This window comes from Leguminivora glycinivorella, chromosome 8, assembly GCF_023078275.1.
Source record: "Leguminivora glycinivorella isolate SPB_JAAS2020 chromosome 8, LegGlyc_1.1, whole genome shotgun sequence".
In the NCBI taxonomy this organism is placed as follows: Eukaryota; Metazoa; Arthropoda; class Insecta; order Lepidoptera; family Tortricidae; genus Leguminivora; species Leguminivora glycinivorella.
In genome coordinates, this window is record NC_062978.1 from 24529239 (window position 1) to 24548691 (window position 19453).

A 19453-nucleotide genomic window follows, 5' to 3' on the forward strand; every position below is an offset into this window, starting at 1 on the left:
CCTCTAATCTAATACTACTGATGGCGTCCCGTTAATCGAAAAGTGGAAATGTGCACGTCATTAATTTCTATGGCAATTTCAATAGGAATGGAAAAGGCATTATAAGCAAATTCTATGGCAATAGAAATGAAAATGGAGAGCATATTTAAAGTAACCAGTGGACACTCTATTTAATAATGCAAACATTGAAAAACATGGGGAAAATTGGATCAGTTTCATTTGCCCCCAAGTCGAAATTGTCCCGCTGTATCTTAATTTGATTTTATTTACAGTATCTATAACCATAACTCTGTCCCTTCGATTTATTTGTATGTCTTTCCCATCACGGAACAATGGTATTCCGGACCTTTGGGAGGCGTGCGCGGGGCCGAAGCCAACACGTAGAGGCCCTTTCGACACTTTAATGAAATGTAAGGGGTACACCGAGCGGATGTTGCCCTTGCCCGTATCATGGGACACACGCAGAGGCAACACCCGCCAGGGTGTAAGGACTATTTGAGAGTTAATGGAATCTAAAATGAACTGGTCTATTTTGATGAAAGTGATGGACTAAATACTGGGCTATGGATAAAAAACCGGACGCCTGCCTAATAAAACGGTATCCAATTTTATTTCCGGCAGACGGTGACTCGTCCCCACAAGATGGGCCCCCACAAAAAGCGACATCCAAGATGGCTCAAGGGCAACACCGGTGTGAGAACTCAAGGGTGTCGAGAGGTGTACACCGCTTTCTGCCCAGTGGCTGTTAAGCCACTGCACCAACTCGCGTCTTATGCAAATTTTCACTTCCACCCCTGGGGCATATAGCCCTAACGACTCCACTCTGGACGGCCAGCCAAGGCAAGCCAGAGGTAGAGAGTACTGTCCCACCCACCCGCCTTACGGGTAACAGAACTCCCCAGGAGCACTCGGGTACGTGGGGTCGCTGTTCCCCAACAGCTCGCCACAAGCTGCCCTGCGTTGACTGATTGCACTGGTAAAACCAATGGGCGATGGGGTCGTCACATCCCTACGCCTCGATTTATTTTATTATTATTACATATTTATAAGATCGTAATAGCTGTTGATACTATATGCCTTTTTGTATCAAAATAATATCCATGAATGATAAAATTGATACAATAGATGTATCTCTATAAGTATACCTACTATATTTTTACAAAAATCTGTGTCATGCCTGTTAAAATATCTTTATTTTTTATAAGTAATCAGATTTTTAATGGCTGACCACAGAACGGCACCGAGTGCATCCAGCAAACATAAACAAGAGCGAGGATACGTTCGGAAATACTTATAACTAATAATCACGTTCGGAAACAATGCACTTTCGTAGTAACACTAAAAATAAATTGTCCCAAAACTGTATATTTGTTTAAATGATTTCCTTTGTTTATAATCAGTTGAGTAAACACGAATAGCGAAAGGTGAACGAACTGATGAATGAATGATTTGAATGAACGATTGATAGTAAGCGCCTATTTTAACCGATGTCAATGATAATAATAACAAACCAATGTTTAGAGTTTTCATTTTAAGTTTAAAACATTTATAAATACACATTAATTATTTAATTTGAAGATAAATAAAATTATTGTTGTAGATTTTCTAATATTTAAAAAAAGCTGTTATAGTGACATTGAATTTTTTGTGCATCACTCTTTTTTTTCATGGGCTCTTAGGTTATTAATAGTGATGTGCTCAAATCGATGATTACCGCAAAATTATTATGTTTAAAAAAATAACATCTTAGTTTTGAAACAATATTTCATGCTTCATAGGTAATTTGAAAAACTAACTTAGACTGACTTTACTTGTTATATGTATATAATTTCATTAAACAGAAAAGAAATCATAAAACTCAATCTCTAAAGATTAACTACGTTACCGTCTTCGTTAAAACTGATCAAATCAAATTTACCGACCAAATCAACTTTCCGTTAAGTTACCTTTCTCTATCAAATTATGTTCAAAGTTAGTATTAAGTTACTTCGATTCTCTTATTAGACGCCCACTGAGTTCGACAGTTTGTTGAACAGCATCTCTGCCCACATGACCAACTTTAGTAATTACAAGCCAAAGGTCGTAATTCACGAGAGTGCATTTCAAAATTATCGTTCCACGCGCTCGCTCGCTCCAAAGCGCAGCTGCACGCGTGTGAGCGTGACGCAAAGATACTAAATTCGGTTTTGAATACGGCCCTTTCGTCAAAGGTCACTGCAACTGCAATCTGACTTTCACAAGGAGCGAGTCCCGCGCCTCGACGCGATATGAGAGCAAGCAAGTTTATAGGCCAGGCCGCGAGAGCGCCCCCCGCGCCCCGCCCGCGGCCGGCTCAGTCTGCCCCTAGCGTTGGAAGTGAGAGCACGTCGCTCCGTCACAAATCCCCGCGCGCCCCTTTACGTACGTTCGCGACACCAGGATTTAAAGTGAAGCCTAGTGTAGTGGCTTGTGAATGGATGTAGTGTTGTGTAGCGGTGTGTTTGTGATTTATCCAGTGAGTGTTGTGTGGTGTATGACCGTTATAGGATTGTTAAAAACAGGTGAGCTAACCGCTTAATCTCAAAGTTTCGTAGTTCAAGTGCTGGTAGGATAGATTGTGAAGTTATGTACGGGATAAATATTAAATGATGCCATTAAACGCCAGGCGTGCCCTCAGGACCCTTCTGGCGCGACTTGGAATTCATAATGACCCTCTAGGATCGACCAAGTGTTAAGGTTTTTTTTAGTTTAGCCGGTTTAGCTAAACTAACTAGTAATATCAGGGATATCTCCCCTTAGTATGAATGACCCTATAGTAGGTCTCTAGACCCCTCGGTGCCTAAATTGCTATGAATAATCCGGTTGCTCGCGTATTCGTTCATATCGCTTCGGGAAGTTAGTTTTTATACGTTTAACTAAACATGTTCTATGTAAGTTAGTCCCTATAGTACCTACATTGTCTAAACTGTCTAAAGTGCTTGCTTGGAATCTACCGAAATGAAACACCTGTGCCCTAGTCCTTGAAACCCTAAGTGCCCTGTAAGCTATATCGATCCGTTTTAACTTAGGTCATAGATTTTTCATGTATTGAATGTTAAATTTACAATAAATGCTTAATTAATCAATTCGAAATGTACGGCAATAAATTATTAAAAGTATTTCGTAAGGAACTTAAGTTATTTTTCTTCACAAATAACATCGACTACCTATCAAAAAAAGAGTTTAAGAAAAATATAACTTCCTTAATTCATTCGTTCATTTTACGACAAAAATCAGTTGTTGCACAACACTATAAAATAAAATCACTGATGTTTTACGGTTACTATCGATAAGCACAACACTATTTCAAAAAATTAAAAAATTGTGGCAAGAAATAGTAACTTTTTTATTTGGAAAAGTGCATTAAACCACAGAATATATAATAGTGTACAGAAGGCTCACTCCTTTGATGTTCACAAAACGCCGCCATTCTAAATTCTTACCTACATTAACAAACGGACCGCACGCGTGCAGACGACATTGAATTCTATTGCGCCGCGCGAAGGTCGTCGCCACTGAATGGGCCGCGAACTCGCGGCCGCCGGCATGTACTTGTAGCGCGGCGAAAGGATCGCGGAGTGAGCTGCCCCTGATTAAACAAATAAAATTAGTTCAAATTGACGTGATATTTTTGTAAATTTGTGAACAATGTACTGTGATATTTTTATTTACATTTTGTAAACAAAGTTCAATGAAATACATAGGTACAGTCACTGGCATAAATAAGTGATAATATTTGTACCTTGTCACTTTAACGTCGTGTTTGAAATGTCAAACGATTAAAAGCGACAAGGTACAGAAATCATCACCTATTTATAAATGCTGGTGACTGTACCTATACAATGGGTATACTTATATGCAATTTAAATATCGATACACAGTTTTATTACCCAATAAGGTATTTAAATCTATATACAAGTAGTAATTAATCATTATAAACTGAAATTAACCCTAAAAATTAAGTGTCCCTGAGCTGGCTCTGGGTCCAGCATAGTTAATGACCTTTAATGATGGCCGCCGAATTAATGAAATGTTTTCTTTATAATTAATAATTACACTACACTTTAAAAAAATGCTACACATATTTATTGGTAACATATTTGCAATTTTTATTATGGTTCCTACTATTGTCACTGAGCCAATCCAGAAGCAAGTATGAAGATAATTATATATTATGTGGATAGTTTAATAGCTTCAATCATCATTTACACACTGGAGCAGCTAGTTAAATATGTATATGTTAATTACTGACATTTCAAAGTGCCTAAGATTTCAAAAGTAAAGATAGGGCCACTAATATGATGCCTTATTTCGAGCGGACATGAGCGCAGTCTAGCACCCAGGAAATGTGCACCAAAACTATTAGTGCACCAACAAACTGGCACTTTTACTAAGGCATGTGTAATCAGTGTAATGTATATGTCAATGGCCTATGTAGGCTATGCATCAAGAAATCCTGTACAGTCAACAACAAAGTTCTGACTACAAAGTGGCAAAAATATTTACAGAACTTTATTGCTTGTACATTAAGGTGTGTATACATATTTTTCCCACTTTGTATTCATAGCTGTGTTGTTGACTGTACCGACCGAGCATAGAGTAAGTAAGTAACTCACTTATTTGGCATTGCTCGCCCATTTTTAACCCCCGACGCAAAAACGACGGGTGTTATACGTTTGACGTGTCTGTCTGTCTGTCTGTGTGTGTGTCTGTCTGTCTGTTTGTCTGTCTGTCTGTCTGTCTGTGTGTGTGTCTGTCTGTGGCATCGTAGCTCCTGAATGTATGAACCGATTTAGATGTAGTTTTTTTTGTCTGAAAGCTGAGTTAGTCGGGAGTGTTCTTAGCCATGTTTCATGAAAATCGGTCTACTATGTCGCAGTCGGGGGTTTTTTCAAAATTTTAATTTTGTGGTTAGGTTATTACGAAGTAATGTTTATGTGAATGGCTTATGCATCAAAAGGCCCTGTACCGGGTGTACCGAGTTTATAGACCCAGCATACTTAATGCCCGGCGCTACATCGATCGGCGGCGCGAAAACCACCTCTGACGATTTTAGGGCTCCCATCCACTGGCCCTGTTTAATCGGTTTTTATGGCATACTCTCCAGCGTCGATTTTGTCTACATTCTTTTCAATAATGATCTTCCTGTTCACCACTTTAATGGATGTTTTTCGGGGTGTATATTATTCTTGAGACTCGAGGTATCTTGCAAATTAAACATGATGGTGCAGTTTTCTCCTTAACCTGTCCTGACCAAGATCATTGGCAACGCTATTGTAGGTTTTTTCCTTATAATGTGAAATGTCTTAAGTCATTTGTTCCGGAGTCATGGATGTTTTCTATATATATAAGTATTTATATATTATATATATCGTTGTCTGAGTACCCACAACACAAGCCTTCCTGAGCTTACCGTGGGCCTCAGTCAATCTGTGTAAGAATGTCCTATAATATTTATTTATTTATTTATTATTTATTTATATTATAAGACAAATAGCTCATTTTTCGAACTCTGCTTATTTCAACTAAAATAAAAGCGCGTACATGTCAAGAAAAGAGCGTGCACCCATCTTAAAGGCCGGCAACGCACCTTCAACACTTCTGGTGTTTCGGGTGTCCATGGGCGGCGGTGATCGCTTACCATCAGGCGACCTGTCTGCTCGTTTGCCTCCTATTCCAAATAGATAGATAGATAGCGTTTATTGGTAAAAAATAGTATTTTACACGTCAATAATTAATTTCTAGTATTAACTAAGAAAACTTTAAATTGTTATTATTTACATTTGGTAGTCAATTATACATTTATCGGTATTTATTATTTGTTATATAAAGAAAATTCTGTTAAAAAAATACACAATGGAAAGCGTTGAGAAAAGGTATACGACAGATTTTCGACATTTTACATAGCCTATTTTAAGTAATTACGTTTTCAGTAACTAAGTGAGACTCGACTATTTCTCATAGCCTTCAGCTCCAGAAGTCACATGAATAGGGGCGCTGTAGTAATAAAACGTGTTTGTGAGAAATTCCAATTGCACCAGTTTTATTACACTTAATAAATGTCAGAGACATAAATAAGGCCAGTTTAATACAGATAATACTCTTAATACAAGTTTCGGAATATGTCGAAACCTTAGTACTTAACAATGCAATAACAGAGTGAGTAAATTAAATCAAATATTTTTGAATATTTTTTTCTATTGTCTGCATAAAAAAGAATTAAAGGTACGTACAAAAATACATCTTAGTCGTGAATTTGTACCGCAACAGAAATAATAAAATCATCCGTGACACACGATTTTTACGATAAAAACCGATTAAGCCCATCACTACTAAAATTTAAAACTGGCAACATTAGGAAATATCAATGAAACACAAAATTTACTAGTCTTGAGACCTATTTTTACTCGTCGCATAACTTCATCTTCCTTAGAATAAAGGACAGCAAAAAATCTTTAGGATATTCTTCAATGTTCTTGTCAATACTTTTTTTTGTAAGCCTTTTTACTGAAGACTGAGGAATTTTATTCCACCCTATTGATAATTTCTTTTGTAGTCACTTTTTATTTGTTATATTGATGAAAGTGTCTTATTTTATTAGCTCTCCTTTACTTTATTTGTTTCTGGGGAAATACCTAAGAAATCTTGGAATTCTTAGAAGGCGAAAGAAATCGTTGCCGTGTCTCACATCTAGTGGGGCTGGGGAGTAGAGAATTTAGTTGAATCGATAAAATCATAATATTTTTTTCTCTAAGGTTTTTCATATCTGTTAACTCTCTAAGATCCACTTGTAATAATTTATTACAATTTTATAATGGTACTTTCCTAAGCATAGTGCAGGCATGTGCCGGTAAAGAAAGTTTTATATTAAAATTTCGTCACACGAACAAAAAGTAGTGCTGAACAGAATCTAGCACAATATCCTCTCATGGATTTAAATTGCCATACACTATATCACGCTATATTCAGGTTTGATACCACAAGTCTTTAAATAAACTAGTATGTATATGTATGTACTACGAGGCCACAACAGTCACGAACAAAATGAACTAATTCATTCATTTAAACTTGTATGTTAGGTACATAAATATTTTCCTATTTATTGGTAACAAAAATTCGGTATCAGAATCAATCAAAATCAAGGTCTGGCATAAAACAGTCATCCTCCTCGCGTTATCCCGGCATTTGCCACGGCTCACGGGAGCCTGGAGTTCGCTTTGACAACTAATCCCAAGATTTGGCGTAGACACTAGTTTTTACGAAAGCTACTGCCATCTGACCTTCCAACCCGAAGGGTAACTAGGCCTTATTGGAATTAGTCCGGTTTCCTCACGATGTTTTCCTTCACCGAAAAGCGACTGGCAAATATCAAATGACATTGTGGTGGTGTGTGAGTGTGGTGGTGTGCAATAAAGAGTATTTGTATTGTATTGTATTGGACATTTCTCACATAAGCTCTGTGTCAGAATCAATCAAAATCAAGGTCTGACATAAAACAGTACAAACTCGAAATCAATGTAAGAACAGGGTTTGAACCCTTTGTACTCTGCGAAGTGAAAAACTTTTATTAGGGAACCAACCCCGATCCAATATACTATAAACATCAGATCCTATAGAAAGCTTTACCTACATCTGCTCTATGTATAAAGCCTTTTTTTTCAAGATTTGTTTAGTGGAATATGTAAAAGAATGTTAGTATGGTTCGTTTTCCAAGATTTGCGTAGAATGTGGCAAAGTGTGGTTAAAAGAAAAAAGAAAATTAAATACGTAAAGCCTGAGTGCTCGCTCGTATTGGGCGTGCGTAGGGTTGCAAAAAAACGGTTTTTTTTTCTGGCTTGAAAAAAAAAACATGAAAAAAACCTTGAAAAAAAAACATTTTTTTTCTGGAGTATGTTTTTTTTCTAAAGTACGAAATCTCAAAATTTGCAAAGCAGTTAATACTTTTATATGGTTTTTTAGACTCAATGTCAACTATTAAACGAATTTAATCAAATGACTTTAATTTCTGGTCTTATAAAAGTAACATTTACGAAATCTGTAGTTGGTAGTTATCACTACACTATTTACTGTTGGCAACACCACCGCCTCTCCACTCTCCACTGCACGCAGCATCGGGGATTCCCCAATAAACGTTTGTATACTGAATGTTAATCGAATTAAAATGTATGTTTTGTTATTGAAACAAGTTACAAGTCACAAAAAACCGGTATTGTCGAATTATTTGTTCATCTGAAAAAAAACCATATTTAGAAAAAAAACCCATGGTGCTCGGTTTTTTTTTCATGTTTTTTTTCATAATTCTGAAAAAAAACATTTGGTTTTTTTTTCTACTTGCAACCCTAGGCGTGCGGCGTACATCTCAAACAATCCAAGCTCATGCAAGTGTCCTGACGGGCGAGCCCGTCCCGCTGCACGCCCCGCCAAACGCTCCGCTCCGAGCGTTCACTCAACCCTTACGCCGTGGCTTGCGTGGGCGACGGTCGCGCGATGGTCGCGCGACGGCGATGCGACGCATACGAAATCAAATCTTATCGATATGGAAGTAGACGATGCGATGAGACGCGACGGCGACGGTCGCGCGACCGTCGCCCACGCAAGGCAAGACACGGCGTTACACTTAAATTAGTAGTTTCGGAGATAAGGGGTGGGGAATGGTAATTTTTTGCCTGTTCTTAAATTACTTGAAAATAACTTTATAATTTTTTTTTAATAGGTACTTATAAAAAGTTCTTTCATTGGATATGTAACACAATATAGTGCTAAAAACTTTGATTTTTCATTTTCACTTTTACCCCCCAAAAGTGGCCCCTATAATTGAATTTTCTTAATTTTAATTACATGTCCGTCTTTGGGTCACAGGTTTACATATGCGTGCCAAATTTCATGTTAATCGGTTCGGTAGTTTCGGAGAATTTTGGCTGTGACAACGGACAGACAGACACACGCGCGTAATCCTATAAAGTTCCTTTTTGAGGCACGGAACCCTAAAAACGCCAACTCACCATTCTCTCATAAACACAGTTTGGTTGCAACTCGGAGTGACTGACCTCAATTATACTACGCTTAAATAGCATTATTTTCAAGCAGTATGAAAAGTAACACAGTATACATATTTTAACTTCCAACATAAACGGACGAAGTGCCAAAAATATGTACCTATTGGTATACGACCTTACTCGAGTTACGCCTTATGATACACAGTAGAGATGGGCCGTATACGGACTTTGCCGAATACGAATATTCGGCCGAACATTCGGTTCAGCTGTTACCGAACCGAACATTCGGCCGAATATTCGGTTCCGCCATATTTTAAATCCTCGCTTACGCCGTGTCTTGCGTGGGCGACAGCCGCGCGACCGTCGCCGTCGCGTCTCATCGCATCGTTTACTTTCCATATCGATAAGGCTTGATTTCGTATGCGTCGCATCGCCGTCGCGCGACCATCGCGCGACCGTCGCCCACGCAAGCCACGGCGTTAGAGGTAAACACTTTTCAATTATTGGTAATGGGTACTAATATTAATATTCCTATAATTTAGTGCAGAAGAAAATTTTGATTTTTGTTTCTTAAGCTACGTTATTTTTACTTTTTTTCATTATTATTTTAGATACATATATTTTAACGCATTTTTAACTCCCTTTGGTGGTTTCTTAGAATCCATACTTAGAATGCTGAAAAGGGATGTCATTATTCGATGAATTACGAAACAATTTACGCTATTTATTTACTTTGTTTATTCGGTAAATATTCGGCAATGTAACGAACTATTCGGCCGAATACGAACATTGAAAAACTTGCCAAATATGCCGAATACCGAATATGTACCGAATATTCGGCCCATCTCTAATATACAGTTACACACACTTTTTTGTGACTTGGTCCGTGTCCATATTTAGTAACCTGACTGTACTGTAGCATTATTTATTATTATATATGTCGATGCTAATGCTTTCAGTGCCTAATATAAATATTTACTGCCTAAATAACCCAATTTACTATATAAATACCTACACGGTCCCGTGACAGGCGTGACTCATATTATGCTTATTACCGAAAATGGTGATTTCACAGCGGTGTCATTTGTGAGTGTTATACACATTAGAAATACATTTGAACCCTTAAGCGCTGTGAGCCGTCATTACCCTGTTTTTAACTGCTAAGCTGTGTTATAAGTTTGACGTGTCTGTCTGTTTGTCTGTAGCATCGTAGCTCACTAACGGATGAACCGATTTAGATTTCGTTTTTTTTTGTTTGAAAGCTGAATTAGTCCTCCCGAGAACTCCCCAGTGTTCTTTCTTAGCCATGTTTGATGAAAATCGGTCCACTATCTGGGGGTTTTTTTCAACATTTTAATTTTGTGGTTAGGTTATTGACTATTAAATGAAAACTGGGCTAACTACTACTCCGACTTTACGCGTTTTTTTTCTATTATATGATAATCGATACATAAAGCTATATTTATATGTAACTCCGGTGTATCAAAGATAAAAACATGGAGTTGATCCCTCGATCTCTCGTTTGGCGAAAAAATTACTACTATAATTATTTACTATTTTGCAAGTTATTTCACTATTCCGAAAACTGTTACTTTATTGTATTATAAAAACATTGAAACTCGTATAACCGCTCCATATCGACTTCTACTCAATCAATTCAAAATAATTGGGGTCGGCCGTCACAATAGCGAACCAGCCCCTATTTTAAACAACGCCATTGTTGCTGGCTCCGTACTGAATAAACCTATCCCGAACAGCTGACTGGCTGTTTATATTGTATGAAACTTTCTTGTATAAATCTTTTAGATGAACGGTTACTGTTATTCGCGATTCTAAAAAGATTATAGTCGTATTTAAAAAACATAAATTGGCAAACATAAAGCAAACGGGCAGAGAGATCGGTTTCAAGGCTCTCTTTAGTATTATTAGTAGCACTAAATTACTTCTATAATAACATTAATAACTATTGGCGCATATCGGCGAGGTCTTACTTTTTGAAGCTTAAAATAATGACGGTCGTATCACTGTACATATACAACTCTGTGTTAGAAATTCATAACAAATCAAATACCTTACTTAAGCGTTCGGATTGTCACAATTATAATACGAGGAACAATAGCAAGCTAATACTTCCCTTTCTTAAATTGAAAAAATGCCAAAAACAGGGAATTTTCATAAAAATAAAGCTTTTTAATAAATTGCCCACAAATGTCACAGATTTACCTTTTAATTTATTTAAAAACACAGTAAAAATTTTTTTCCAAAACCATGCCTTCTATTCGATAAATGAATACTTATCATTGAATAATAATGTAATTGACGAAATTTGTAAATAGATTATTATTTATTATGATTAATACTAAGCTTACTTACTTACATAGTAAAATGTTATAAAATATTGTAAAATGCTGACTTACCATGTAATGATCATATTACATTATGGTTAATAAATGAAAATGAAAATGAAAAATGAAAAACTATAAAAAAAAATAGTTTTGTGTATCAAATTAATATTTCCTTATAAACTATTGACACAACTACAACAACACAAAAAACGTCGATTTTTTAAACATATTTTACGGTTAATATCGGTTGTGTTGTGGCACAACACTATTCAAGTGACGCGAAAAAAGCCAACATTTAAAAAAAGTGACTGCTGACAGTATAATAATACACATACCAAACTTTATTACAACAAGTTTGTTACGTAAGTTTAAGGTACTTTTATTTGTAGCCTGACTGTGAGTAAATTAGCATTTTGCTCATTCATCTTAGGTAGACAACTAGACATTTATTTTGCGTCTCCTAACTTTATCTTTTCGTTTCAACGAGTCTCGTCAGTTGTTGAGTTTTCGTCAGTCCTCTAGGGACGCCAGATTTGGAATACAAAAGGTTTTTGCAAGACAACATAATATAAATTGCCATCAATTTTATATTTCTTTTACCTATCAGTACATATGTTACGTTATCTGGGTAAAGGGACCAAAGCTCAGCCACACATGCGCGTTTTGAGAGCGTAGGCGGAGCGTTAGCGGAGCGCAATGATAGCGGTGCGCCGGACGAACGATGGCGTTGCGCCCAGCGGACGCCGCCGGCGGGAACTAACGAGCGCGGATTGCGAGCGGAACGCCGCACGCACCGCTATCATTGCGCTCCGCTGACGCTCCGCTAACGCTACGAGCCCCAATGCAAATGATATCGTCTAGTCACACTTCAACGTGCGATATTTATTTCCGAAACTGGTGTTTAAACCCAGATTGACTTTGATGATAAATGGAATACACGACACACTAAGCCATTAAAACTAGTTTAATCTTGCGCCGTACAAAATGCCCTAATGTTATATGTTTAAATATAATCATATCATAAAAATAACATATCTAAAGCAAAAAAATACGCCTAGTTCATATTTGAGGCATAATAGGTCGTCTATTTTAAATAAAAATAGTTTAGTAAGATTTATATTATACAATAATATTTTAAATTGAATTAATAATATTATAAGTCGTCTGATATGATATACGGCTACATAAAAAGGTAAATTCTGTAAAAAATATAATTATTCTACAACATTTTTATACCAAAATAGCAAGAGGTAAGTCGGTGCCTGAATCAGTGAGGAAAATTATAATTTCCAGTAACAATAGCGGCAAATCTACGTTCCAAAATATCCAAAGACCTTTTTTTGCCAAGATCTACGGCGCATACAATCATCCAGCATCAACTAAAACACGGAACCGTCTCCTGTTTAAATAAATCTGGCCGTCGAAGAATAACTGCCAAAGAGAAAACAGGATTTTGAGGAGCATCATCAGGAAAAATCGTCATGCAATGTGCAGTGTGAGCAATTTGCTTGTGGTTTTGATAAGTAGCCAACGCTGTTGTTGTTGCGTGGCGAGATTTTGCGAAATGAACAAAAACACCTCCGTGAAGTTGACCGCCCCATATCGAGTGCATTTAAAAAAAAATGCTTCTAATCGGATCCTAACGATTTTATATACTGAACTAACGTCTCCTGACGATTATCTTTCGATTCCAATTGACAAAAAACGTAAAATCAGTTTTGGGGCGGTAGCGTCCTTTCTATACAAAATGTATTGAGGAGACGTTTTTTAAATTACATTCGGGCGGCGTGGCGTTGACGTCCGTCACCTGTGTGTGGGTTGCCGCTATCGCAATGTTCTACTCCATAACATCAATAGTCTAAAGAGGAAAATGGGAACTAGGTTTCTAGCGGTGATCTATCCTCTTATGCCTTCGCTCGGTCTAGGGAAGCAGAGACAACACAGCTCGGATGTTGCCAAATCTCCTCATTCCCATATACTAGCATAAAACTACTATCAAGCCATATAAAATCGAAATTACCCTTAAAACTTACGTAATGATGCAACTTTTGCCATACGAATAACTAGAACAAGACTATTATAACAAATGATAGCATTACTTTTCATTATACAAAATGTCCTTGCCGGCGGCTATATTTCCGAGCTCATATAACCCGGCAACCTTCAAATCAAGAGTGAACAGGCATCTTCTGGGCGAGCTCACTCCATCGTAGGCCACGCCTTTGCCTTTGGCTAGTCTGTGGCCAAGAATAAGCCCATTTATAATAATAATAAAAAAACTGCTTATTTACTTTTTAACTCTCCCAAAGCCGACAGCGTACTTAAAACTAGGGCTCGCGGATGAATCCGTGTTTCGTGTACCCGTTCCGAATAACACGTACGTACACGATTTTCTGGCGCGTTTTACACGTGTAATTAAGAAACGTTACACGGAGAAACGGATCTAAAGAAACGTTTCTTGGGAACGGTTCTCAGATTCGAATACGGATCCCGACGGATCCGTTTAAACGGGTCCTAAGGCTAAGTGCTAAGCACCGAAGAGGGCTTTCGTGTGAAAAACAGTGAAATCGCAACCGACCGCTTGATCATACCGTGTGTGGTATCAAATTAAAGGGCTTTGCGTGTAGTTTACAAATATATATCACATTATAGGACTTTTTCTACTTGGTCTAACAAAATATGAGAAAATATCAAAAATTGGTAATAATTGTACCGGTGAAGGCTCGTTTTCAAAAAATTACCAAAAATAAATAATAGCAATTTATAGTCACTAAGGCATGACAGCAATTTAAGTAAACGTTGCAGATTAATAGGCAATGTTAATTGATTAGATAGATAGATAGATAGATAGATAAAAGCTTTATTTGAATGCTGCAATAACACACAATTACAAATGCAACACAGAACAACAAAAAGAGAAGAAAAAAAAAACATACATTTGACTTAAAATTACGTACACGACATGTGTGTGTGTGCATTGCAGCAAAAAGCAAAAGGGTTCCGACTCAGCTATACGCTTCACCCTTTCGAGTGATTACTATCAGGTGATTCGTCTGCTCGTCGCTTCCTATAAATTTGGCTGTTGCATACATTTTGACTAACATGATTCCGCTCATTTCTATGGAATAGACAAATTTATGCGCGATTTCAGCATTACAAAAGCACCCACAATAAAAATTGTTCATTATGACCTCATAAGTCATTGTGCAAAGTTTGGATAGTACTTAAAAATCAACCTGTATTAAAAGAAAGGAACTTTCTTGACAACCTTCTTTGTACGTTTTACATTATGCGATCCGATATCGGATGTAGGACCGGTATCCTAAATATTAAAGGCGCCATCTTTGATTTTTAGGGTTCCGTAGTCAACTAGGAACCCTTATAGTTTCGCCATGTCTGTCTGTCCGCCCGCCCGCCCGTCCGTCCGTCCGTCCGTCCGTCCGTCCGTCCGTCCGCGGATAATCTCAGTAACCGTTAGCACTAGAAAGCTGAAATTTGGTACCAATATGTATATCAATCATGCCAACAAAGTGCAAAAATAAAAAAATGAAAAAAAAATGTTTTATTAGGGTACCCCCCCTACATGTAAAGTGGGGGCTAATATATTTTTTCATTCCAACCCCAACGTGTGATATATTGTTGGATAGGTATTTAAAAATGAATAAGGATTTACTAAGATCGTTTTTTAATAATATTAATATTTTCGGAAATAATCGCTCCTAAAAAAAATGTGCGTCCCCCCCCTCTAACTTTTGAACCATATGTTTAAAAAATATGAAAAAAATCACAAAAGTAGAACTTTATAAAGACTTTCTAGGAAAATTATTTTGAACTTGATAGGTTTGTCAGTAGTTTTTGAGAAAAATACGGAAAACTACGGAACCCTACACTTAGCGTGGCCCGACACGCTCTTGGCCGGTTTTTGTCTTCGGCATCATTCCTACATCCGATATCGGGTCTGATAATGTGAAAACGCCCTTAAGTGGTGATAGTGATAGACCTCATTTCATTCTCACCTCAAAACAATTATCGGAAACAAGTAAACGCCTGTCTATAGTCCCTTAGGGCCCAATAATTGATTAGATCCTACTTAATCGAGCAACGTAATTTCTTGTAAGGCCCCTTTGGGGCGCTTTTCACTTCAGAAAATGTCCAATAGAGGATAAAATGTAATAGGTACGTATGTGTGAAGTGACGTGTGTCCGAAACTCTCTATTTGCTAGATAAAGTCCAATATAAGATGACCCTTTCGGCACTGCTACTCGTCTGTAGAACATGTCATATAAAAAGTTTACCAAATGTCACGTTAGATGGCGCTGTGCGGAACGCACCGATTTCTACATCGCGCTAACGAAATTTTTATTGGGATGGTATATAAGGGGCCGCCATTTTCTTTCAGTATCGCTATCCCTTACAAGCGCGTACTTACGGAATGGTTACAGTTTAACGGCTGTATTCAGACATGCAATTATTTTAAGACCACAACGATACGATGCAGTCCTGTCAGTGTTGTTATAAATGTCAATTCTTCAACCAAAAGTGAAGTTTTTTGGCCAATGAAAGATTAATTTTGTATTGATATCGCTGTGATATTGGAAGCATTGCGCAATTCAGTCCTTAGTTTTCGCTTAAGGTTCTTATAAGCTGGTCATGTTTATGTTAGAGAAAAAGCTTTATGAATTTAGCTGTCAGCCGGTGATCCCGGTCTAATCCTTCGTCTCGGCTCCAATTTCACACCTGGGGCAAGTTGTCAATTAACTGGCACCTTGCTCGTATTAGTAATACACCCGGCCCGGGTATATCCGACCGAATTGTATGAACGGTTTCACTTAAGACGATACAGGAGCGGTCAATTCTTCATACAAACGCTCTCGACTATTTCCTTCCTGGTTTTTGAAGAGAAATGTTTTTTTCAAAACAGATTACTATTATTTTTATCTGTGTCGGACCGTTTTGATTTTTATGATATTTTTATTTTTAAAGACGCTAGAGCCAATCAAAAATTTCCAAAAACACCTTTTTCATTATGGCGCAAAAAAAGCTGTGATACTCAAGATTGGTAACAATTAGCGGAAAAAACTAAACGGTCCGACACAGATTATTCCATCGTTGTTCAGATTCTCAAATTTCGTTACGGTTTATTAAGTTTTGAAGGAGGAAACAGTCGAGAGCGGAACCTCGATTTCAATTTTTTTTTTGTAATATCTTTTAACTGAGTTGTTCTTAATGGACAATTTTTTTTCGATAAATCTAGTTAATAACACTAGTATATTTAACTAGAATTCCCAAATTGAAAAGGGGGGGGGGCTCCTTTCTATTATAGCATTTTCGCTCCTGTAGCGTCTTAGGGACCGACCCCACTTAGGCGTCGCGTGTTTTGAATTACATTCAAGCGGCGTGGCGGAGACGTCCGTTGCGCGCCGCAAGACATGCCCCTTATGAGTGTGGATGGTCCCTTAAAGTGTTGTAACCGGCCGGATAGCCGTCACCAAATAGACGGCCAATGTCAAATCTAATATCCAATGTTTTAAATTGAAATAGATATCATACACGAAAGAAAAAACGGCAAGGCCCACTGGTGGCCGAGCCGGGAATCGAACCCGGGTCTTCAGCTTACGCGGCTAACGTCTTTACCACTAGATCACACGCCCGCTTGTAAAACTATTTTTAATTCAAAAACAAAACAATAGCATGCTAATTCTTAGGAGGAGGATATACAAACGCACTATTACGATTTTCGTTGAAAAGCCATACACTCGTACGAATAGAGATAAAATATTGAAGAACCGATGACCGTTTGTCTTATAATCCTATCTGCAATGCAAATTTAACAGATTCAACTCAAAAATTGACAAAAAACGCTAACAACGCTTGGCGCCCCTTAACTCTGACACTCAACACAGGTATAACCCTTGTATTTCAATTTACAAACATTAATAAACCAGCTCAGATAGGATTGCGATGCATTTCGTGATTGATTTTCAGCAAACGCGTGCGTTTCGCATTCACACACTATTTGTTCGATCGAGAACGAACGAATTTAAGCTGAAATTACACTTGCAATCAAGCACTGTTCGAACAGTGTTCGTAAAGCTATCGATTAAGCAAATATGAGTCGAGCATCAAGCAATGTGACACACGTCGTAAGACTCGTAAGGGACCATCCCCACTCAGGCGACGTATGTCCTGAGACGCGGAACGGACGTCAGCGCCACGCCGCCCGAATATAATTTAAAGAATGTCTCCTCAGTACATTTTGTATAGGAGGCGATGCGTCACTTGGTGCGCACTGCGCCGCCTGGGGCGCGCCAAGCGTCGTCCCTTGCGCGTCCTTCCTATACAAAATGTACTGAGGAGACGTTTTTTAAATTACATTCGGGCGGCGTGGCGCTGATATGACATACAACGCGCCCCAAGCAATTTTTTGTGCTCTGTGCACCCCTCTTGGGAACAGAGGCATTCTAAGTATGTATTAAAGAATGGTAGATGAATGTTTCATCTTCTGCTATTGATGCTGACTGATATGTTTCGACTCGCATATTACGTTTGGAATACGTACCATACCTAGTTACATCAGCGACAATTTGCCACTATTGTCTCGCGCGTGGTGTATCACCTGCCTACATATTGAAACATGTATATGTAGTAATATGTACAGTCAACCCATTGGAACCCTAGGCCACTGTAGAACTGTGTCATAGTGACGTTATAAATCAGATTGTAAGAAATCTCTTACTGCTTGTCATTTTGACATGGTTTTAGTTTTTTATTTTTTTATTTCTAAGTTTTCTAGGGCACGAATTCGTCGTTCGAAAGTCTGTGGAAAACGACGTAAGGTACAGCGGGGCAAATCTCGACTGAGGGGGGCATTGTAACTAATCCATTTTTTCCATTATTACACTTACTAGTGCCAGCGTTCCCACTTAAGCGTTGCGCGTCTCGGGGCGCGCAACGGACGTCCGCGCCACGCCACCTGAATGTAATTCAAAGAATGTAAGTCCGTTGCGCACCCCGAGACACGCGACGCTCTGATGTGGCCGGTCACTTAGGTTGAGTTCCACATGTAGGTATCCACTGAACACGCGTGCGCTAGATAACCAGTCGGCACTCTAATTAATAATGAAAACAATGTTAAACATGGAAAAAAATGGATCAGTTGCATTTGATCCCCAGTCAAAATTGCCCCGCTGTACCTTAACACTATTTTTGAAAAAGTACGGCTAGTAATTTTAAATCTAGTGGTATTGAACGAAATTCACGAAATCGAATGGTCGGTCGGCATTCAAAAATCGGCTCCTTGCAAGTCGATTCGTGGGCGTATCACACCGGGACCATTGTCAGGACCTTCAATAGAGGTTGATGAGAGCTTACAATGAAATGCATACCATGTTCACATCACAGAATTTATTGCACAAAACTGATTACACATAATTTTTTTTTATTTTTATTTATTTATTGAATAATAAAAGAAAAATTACACTTTCTTACACAAGACCCATCGTTGGCAAAACCTTGAAGAGGTTGGTGTGCCGATGGGGAGTTCAGTATATTACTTAACTATATCTATACCTAAGTTTTGAATACTAGTTAGGATTCTTAGTACATATGGCTTATGTCGTTAGATTGTAACAAATGCATTTTAATACATTTTTTAATATTTTTTCCATTAAGATACTTATTAATTCACATCATAGAATATTATTCCGCCTGTTATTTTGAGCAAACTCCCGACTCGATTAGCATCTAAATATCAAGATAACTTTCGTTAATTTCTAAAGTAAATAAAGACAATTTCATACAGTGTATATTTAACGTTGATCGGTTCGTCAAATGCAATTTATTTCCTCTTTTATAACTTTTGCCATCAATCGTCCATTTCGTAACGGCTATTCTTCAGAGCGCCATTGACTTTATCAATCAATACTTATTTATAGCTCAAAAGCTTTAAACATACCTCTGAAAGGTATGTATATGTCACCAGCTTGCTCATACATAATTAATATAATTATACACGGTGAAATAAAAAGGACCGTACAACCTTTACATAGTGACTTTTGAGGCCATAATGAACTAGATTTATTAGGGACCAATTCT

General features: G+C 37.8%; 1 protein-coding gene across 1 annotated transcript in view; it reads left to right on the top strand.

Moving 5' to 3' along the window:
* The first annotated feature begins 2354 nt into the window (after positions 1-2354).
* LOC125228604 (fat-like cadherin-related tumor suppressor homolog) overlaps positions 2355-19453 on the top strand; it is a 258065-nt gene continuing 240966 nt past the window's right edge. Inside the window, exon 1 of the mRNA XM_048133244.1 lies at positions 2355-2540. The gene's annotated coding sequence lies outside the window, so the exon portion shown is untranslated. The remainder of the gene's footprint in view (positions 2541-19453) is intronic.